The sequence below is a fragment of the Saccostrea cucullata genome, unplaced genomic scaffold (assembly GCF_032062105.1).
Source record: "Saccostrea cucullata isolate Sc308-1 unplaced genomic scaffold, CSIRO_AGI_Scuc_v1 ctg13031, whole genome shotgun sequence".
In the NCBI taxonomy this organism is placed as follows: Eukaryota; Metazoa; Mollusca; class Bivalvia; order Ostreida; family Ostreidae; genus Saccostrea; species Saccostrea cuccullata.
The window spans coordinates 4,154-12,166 of NW_026921224.1; the positions used below are offsets into that span (position 1 = coordinate 4,154).

Below are 8,013 nucleotides of genomic sequence, written 5' to 3' on the forward strand. Positions count from 1 at the left end.
GGTCCTAAAGATGCATATTTGCCAGTCTTAATTTTTATGTTTTTCCTCAAGACATACATTAACCCAATCTTAGTTACGGGTTTTGCATGCTTACACTGTGTTACCATGGCAACCATAAAAGTTATTTATAGAATAATATTGCTTATACTTATATACTTAAGGTCAAACATTTTCATTGTTTTTCTTAAATCGTTGATTGAGTTTGAGCATGTAATACCTACCATTAGTGAGTACGGAGTGTTTTTCAGCATATTTCAGCATTTAAAATGTATTCCAAATGTACCCTTGGTTACCACTTACTTAGAGATATATTCTAAACAGTTTCTTTACAGTATAAGTGACATCAAGGTGTCATGTTTTTGTGAGAATGGTTTGTTTGCTTTTTCTAGTTTTTATTAAGCCACAGTCAAGATTTAAAGTGGCTGAAAATCTCCATTTTTCAAACTTTTCCGACTGTTGCCATAGCAACCGAGACACATAGCAACGAAATTTTGTTTGATATTTGTTTCTGGTGTCAAGTACTAAGCATGGGTGAAGTTTCATCAAAATCGGTGTCCATGCGTGGCAACGAAGTTTAAGTGGTTACAGAGAATGGCTATTAAATCTTGTTGCAATCTTACAAATTTTGAAACGGTAACACTATATCTAAAAAAAAATATACATCATTTCCAAGTATGTTAAAACATTTCTGTAATTAAACATCTACACATTTTATTAATTAGAAACAATATAATCTGTATATTTTAATCTACGGAATTAATTTAGGGACAATCTACATTTTGAAATAAAGCTTTTTTTTGTTTAAGATTTAGAGGCTAAAATTTTTATTGACATTAAGAAACAATAAATATCAAAATTATTATTGTTTACCGAAATACCCATCTAAAAGGATAGTTTGAACTTTCTATCGATTATTTCTGGGAAGGAGACCTTTAAATTCTTCTTTTCTTTAATTAGTTGCACCAATTTTTCAAACACTATAATGATCAAGACACCAGGACAATGATCGGGGTCGCATTTTATCTTGAACGTCAACAATGATGTAGGTAGGGAGCTTGGGAGGATGAACTCGTGGCTCAAATACCTGTGGGAAACAAGGCCGACATCTTTTATAGTTTCGGGAATCGTCACATCAGCTGTTGCCTATGGAATCTACAAATTAATCATATTCTTTCAAGAATCAGAATGCAAGCCCGATGAATACTTCCGACACGTTCAAAACGTAGTAAGCAACATCTACATGATTTCTCTGTTTTTTCCCTTTTTAATATCTTTTCTTCGTCATTACTTACTTTATAATGTCGTTGTCAAATCAGCATGCGAAACGTAGTGAGTGCATTACCACAGCACCCTTAAAAAAAAAAAGAATCATGAACTACTAGGCCTTTTATGGTCCAAGTGTTAATTCAGTTGAAACATTTTACAGTGCAATAGTGACTAGATATAATATGGCATAGCATTCATTAGATATCTATATGCATATTCATTGTTTGAATTTCAGCAGAATTTGACATGTTAAACTTGCTTGAACATGTTTAATTAACATGACTGTGAATATGGCACTGGATCCCACCTCTATTAATGTTTTAGAGGTCCATGTTTGCTTTGCTGCTATTTTATATTGTTTCATGGGATTTTTTGAGCTTGATCATGGTTTTTTATCTCCTTATTTTATGCAGGAGAGAGTTTCTATTCTTCAAATAAACCACCTGAGGAAACGACTTTACTTTTAAACCGGTCCCCTGAAAAATGTACTTAAATGAAGACTAGTGTTGCCAAAGGTGAAATATATGTGATAACTGATATTGCATGAGCAATAAAAAAAAAAACTTTTTTTTCTTTTTTCACCCAAAAATTGAATTCTGCAGTTAAAAGTTTAGTTGAAAACTTCGTTTTTAAACAAAGTTTTTAATAATTTCTTTTTTAAACAAAGTTTTAACATTATTCTCTGAAAAAAATAGATATTGTTTATTTATTGAAAAAATCCACTAAAAATAATCGTCAATGAAGCGCATGCTTAGTGTCAATTCTTTTGGACTTAGCCATTCTTCCATGTAAATAAATCAAAGAAATGCCATTGAAGTTGAATTATGATCTTGCAGAAGTTACAGAAACAACTGAATAAGTTATCTAAAAGAACGAGTCACTACCCCTAATCTCTTGGATGGGATGCAAGGACTTAGATGTTAAGACAAAATCTCAGGGGCAGATGCTAGACTAACCCTAATCAGTCAAATAATGTGCGAGGACTAACCCTAATCAGTGAGTCTCTGATGGATATGAGAGTAACCCTAATCAAACAAATACTTTGTAAAGACTAACCCTAATCAGTCAAAAAGTGTGCAAGACTAACCCTTATCAGTTCAGACTGATAGACTAACCCTTATCAGTTCAGACTGATAGACTAAACCTTATCAGTTCAGACTGATAGACTAACCCTTATCAGTTCAGACTGATAGACTAACCCTCATCAGTTCAGACTGATAGACTAACCCTTATCAGTTCAGACTGATAGACTAACCCTTATCAGTTCAGACTGATAGACTAACCCTTATCAGTTCAGTGAGGTATATTGTTAACATCATAGTCCAAGCATGTGGATCTTGCAGATCTGGGGACTGGTAAAGTAAAGTCTACATGTACCCCTCCTGAGTATAATTGCACCTCCATTTCTATGCTCTTGCGTTTTGATTATGTACTGTGGTTGTCTTATCACACATTTGATTTTTAGCTCAATTCGGCAAATTTGACATGAGCTTATCAGTTATGCTGTACATGTACCCCATGTGTTGGCTAAGCATCCATGTCCAAATTAAAGATTGAGGAGAAAGTTCATTCCCAAGTAACTATAAGTCCTACCTGTTACAATACCAAACATATGTTTGGATGATGCATTAAGGGATGCACACTAAAAGACTTACTTTGAATGATAGACCAGGCCTGGGGGCCATAAAACTTAGATGAGCTCACTTTTGATCTCAATCTCACTTTTACTTGGCAAAAGAATATATAACGGAAAAGTGAGACTGAGATCAAAAGTGGTCTTGTCTACCAGGCCTGGCCCTGAGACCTTAAACTGAAAACAGACTTAAAGGTGCAAATAAACAGAATTTGAATTTAATATTTTCTCAAATTTTCTGTTTATTATTACGATATATATATTGCAGTAGCATTTCACAAGAAAATATAATAAAAATCTTGTTTCATTTCAAAGTTATTGAAACTTTGAATTTCTGTCGGTTTGATTGACACGTTTTAAAATATGGAGACATTATTTCAACTTATTAAAAGAAAAATCCCAAAACATAGATAAGCAAATATTTCAAAGTTCATCTTAGGGAATATTGCCTTTAAGTAAAGCAAAGTCAAACACTTAACTAATAATCTTGAAGAATTCATCCTATTTATAAAGAATATTTCTGCAATTTTGGTCCGAGGGAGGGCTCGCAGTAACTTTGGACTGACTTGACAAAAACCTTTAATTGGTCACTCATTTATAAGATGCAAATCAGGCTGCAAGACCATAAATTGAACACAGTAGATCTTAAATCAAGTTTATTGCAATAGCATTTCACACTAAACTATAATAAATATCTTTTTCCATCTCAAGCTTCATCCAAACTTCAAATTTCTGATGGATTTGTTTTTATTCATAGCATTACATAAGCTTTAAAGATAGACATGTACCTCTATGTTTGAGTGTCAGCCAGTATTTTTTGTAAATATCTATGTAATTTCCCCACGATGGTCCAGATTCATACTTACATCATTTATAACAAACAATTAGCATCATTGAACTACTTGAATCTGGTGCTGGAAACTAATAAAAAAAAAAACAAGTAAAAAAAAAACAAGATGTGTTTGTGAAACACTATGCGCCCGGCGGCAACAAAGTTAAAAAACATATTTTTAGCATATAAGTCAAGGTCACAAGGTCATTGATCTTGGTGTAATTTGAAAGAACTTGATTAATGACGAAAGCATACCAAATATGAACTCTCTATCTCTTGTGGTTCAAAAGTTATGGTGAAGGTTCAAAAAGCTATTTTTAGCATACAGGACAAAGTCAAGGTCACAAGGTCATTGACCTTGGTATCATGTGAAAGGGCTTCATTAGTGGAGTGTTCATGCCAAATATTAAAGTCTCTATCTTTCTTCGTTTTATAGTTGTGGCGAAGGTTAAAGTTTGTTGACAAAGCTATATTTAGCATATAGGTCACAGTCAAAGGTCTCAAGGTCATTGACCATGGTGTCATAAAAGAGAGATCAATCAGTGGTTTATGCATACTAAATATAAAGTCTCTATCTTTTATGGTTCAAAAGTTATGGCGAAGGTAAAAGTTTGAAGAAAAGAACTATTTTTAGCATTCAAGGTCACAAGGTCATTGATCTTGGTGTCATGTGAAAGAGCTATATCAGTAGATTATGCATACCAAATATGAACTCTCTATCATTCATGGTTCAAAAGTCATGGCTAAGGTTAATGTTTGCAGACAAACAGACAAACAGATAAACAGGCAAACAGACAGACAGGACAAAAACAATATACGCCTCGGATCTTCCGATCTGGGCGCATAAAAAACAAAAAAATAAACAAAATGCTTATATTATATATAAGAATGTTACATCGGGGGATACCCTATATCTTGCAATTTATTTTTAGATTACATGTATACACATAATCAGTTGTTCTGAACTTAACTGTTAAATAAAGAGGGATCAATTTGTAACATAATTTTTAAAAATCAAACTGCAAGGCAACTGCTTAAAAATGATAAAATGCTTCTATCTAAATAATTATGACAACATTAAAATGAATCCATCGTTCCACTACCTTGAGGGGGGGGGGGGATGTAAGATGTAAAAAAGAAATTAAAACATATGATGCGGGAATGTCAGGTACTATGTACCGGTATATGGTGTACTAGTATTAGAGTATCTTGACGCTGAAATCTAGTAAATCTACACAAACTAAGTATTTTTTCAAAACTTTTGGCCAAAAGAAGGACAACTCGAAGTTGAAATCAAACTCTGAATACCGTACATCCAGTTTAAGGGCTCATGGGCGTATATATATATAAAACGCAATGTGTTTAAAAATCAATCAAACGATTAGTATCATAGGCGATGGAAGGAAACTGGTGCGGGGGGAGGGGACTAAATTTAAACAAAGGTTAGCCCGATTATCATTGCCCCCCTCCCCCCCCCCCCCCCCCCCGGTTCCGAGGCCCATGAGTATTTAATTGAATCTTATTAAAAAAACTGATATTGTTAGAAACAAATGTCGAGATATTCTTATCAACAGTTTTAATTTACTCTAATTTTGGGAAAAAATCCATTGCTTCGGGTCTTAAACCTTCCAGGCGGAAATTAAAATTTTCTAAGGATGTCATTACATGTACAGTGTATTCTTTCGGCAAAAGTTCAGATCAAGTAGCAGGAAGGGTGCATTTGTAAAAATAAATTAAAAACGCATTTTTAATTTTTAAATTAATTGGCCTCGGTAGCAAATTTAAGTGGGGGCTATTTGACATTGGTTGGGGGGGGGGGGCTAAACCAACAAAAAAGGTAAACTCCAATTTTCATTGCCTTTATTATGTATATATTTGAAAAGGTGGGGGTGGGGGGGCTAAAGCACCCCCTCCCCCCCGGTTCCGACGCCTATGACATTATCCAGGAAATTGTCAAATTTATATCTTTAAAAATAATTGTTTCACATCCAAGATATTTTTAATCGAAATCTGGATATATCAACAACGTATATTATTATCAACAAAATACACGAAAAAATTTTTGTGAAGTTATATTGTGCGCAATTTAATGACTCATGTGCACTGAGGTGCATGTTGCAAATTAACCATAATATATCTGTTTTTCTATCCTGCAGACTCGTTCGGAGCGTCCGAGGACACGAGTACTTGTGGTCGGACTGGATGGGAGCGGGAAAACCGCATTTGTGGAGTGTCTAAGTAAGGGAAAGGAAAAGAATGAAATGCCGCGACCAACTGTCGGCTTCAACGTCAAGTCTGTCACCATAGGGGACGTCATGTTCGATATCTGGGATGGTAAGAATCATTTTACATACAAGATACGTGTACTTTTACGATGGTGTGCTCGCCATTCAGTTAATGAAAATTCCCCGATTTCTTAAAAAAGAACCCTTAAAAACAAATGAATAAATTAATTAAATTTGATAAAACTAAAATAAAAGGCTGAAATAAAAAAAAACTAACTTATATTAACTACATGTACATGTTACAATCACATTTTAGACAAACGATCTACATATTTCTAGATATGAACTTTCAAGAAATACTTTTTGTTCATGAATTTCATAATGTAACATGCATAATCAGCATTTGAATTTCTTTGTAGTTGGTGGATCAGAAATGTGTAGAACTTATTGGAAGGAATTTGTAAAAGGGATCCATGTAATAGTTTGGGTGGTGGATTCAACGGCAAGCAAGGCGAGGTTAGAGAATGCTGACGAACTGAAAAGGTTTCTGAGTTTGGAGGCCGCTAATAACATTCCAATTCTGTTTATTGCAAGTAAACAGGTAAGCATATTAAATTTATATGTAGTATTTTTAAACAGCTGTCAATAAAATATTAATAATAACTTTTTTTTTAATTACGTTCCAAAAAAAAGCAACAGAAATTTTATCACCAGACTGTTAAGTATTTCACATTTATTTTTATATTTTATTGATTTTTTCATTTTTTTTAACTTTCAGGATCGAGAAAATGCCCTTCCTCCAGATGAAGTGATGCGACAGATACAAGCACAAGAAAGTATTGGTAGAAACCGGAAGTGCGCCGTTGTTGGAACCGAGGTTGTCCAGGTGGAGGACGGAAGGGGATATGGGATTCGTATAAGCAGCTTGTTTATTTAACCTCATAGCATCATAGGGAATTGTTTTTATTTTGACAAAATAACTCATTTTTATTAATTATAAAATATATTTTGTATTGAATTGTAATCTTGATTTTTTTATACGGCGGTTTAGAGTCGGTGGGTTTATATACATGTAACATACATTGTTGGCGTTTTTTTTGATACTAATGCAACTTTTAAAGCAAATACTTTTTGTTGTTTAATAATACTTTTATTGGTATTTTTACACAAATTTTTATTGTATACTTGTGAAAAATAAACGAAATATTTTAAATATTTTACTATATGTCTGTGTGTTTCCCTTTTTAATGTGAATGTGTGAAGTACAATGCACTGTATATAACGTATTTCTCTCTTATAGGATGTAGATGTATTTTTCTACTATCTGCAATAATGAAATCCCCTCCCCTTTTTTTCTGATATTTTATGGAGAACCCCCCCCCCCCAAGAAAAAAGGGGGGTGGCGATATTAAAGCAGCGAGTTTCTACTTTCAATGAAACTATTTGCTGCATCATCTTCGCTAGCCAAAGGGTTCTTATACGCTAATCTCCTCATGAATGCTTAGCAAAGATGTAGTTGCGTTGAACAACATAGAACACTCTGGAAGATTTTTTTGAATTCTATATAAAGCTGACATAAAATATAGAACACTTTATTCATGCACATTCAGACATTAGGCACGAACGAGGGGGGTATCAAAAAGTTCTTGGACTAGCGACATAAAATTAAAACCGCTTTAGGTACATCAATGAATTTTAAAATCTCTAATTAGCATCATCTTTTCTATCAGTAGAATAAACCACAAATCGGAAATTTTATTTTTTGATAATTGAGTAATGTTTTTGTAAACAATGGTATGTCCAGGCGGCGAAATTTAACACGACGTTTTTCGACCTACGTGGTTACTAGAAAAAATCTTTGGATATGAACATTTGAGATCCAAATATCCCTTAATTCAGGTTTGTGTTGGGACATTTTTTCCCAAAAAAATCGGAATTTTTATCTGTTTAATTCTATGAAAGTTTTCTAAATTTTAATAGATATCGAAACAAATAAGGCCTTGAAAATAACGTCAAAGGGGGGGGGGGGGGGTTTCCCTTTTTCCCAATTTTATAAA

The 8,013-nt window shown here is 33.6% G+C and overlaps 1 pseudogene; it reads left to right on the plus strand.

Moving 5' to 3' along the window:
- The first annotated feature begins 971 nt into the window (after window positions 1-971).
- Window positions 972-6,966, plus strand: LOC134259493 (uncharacterized; annotated as a pseudogene).
- Window positions 6,967-8,013: the final 1,047 nt, after the last annotated feature.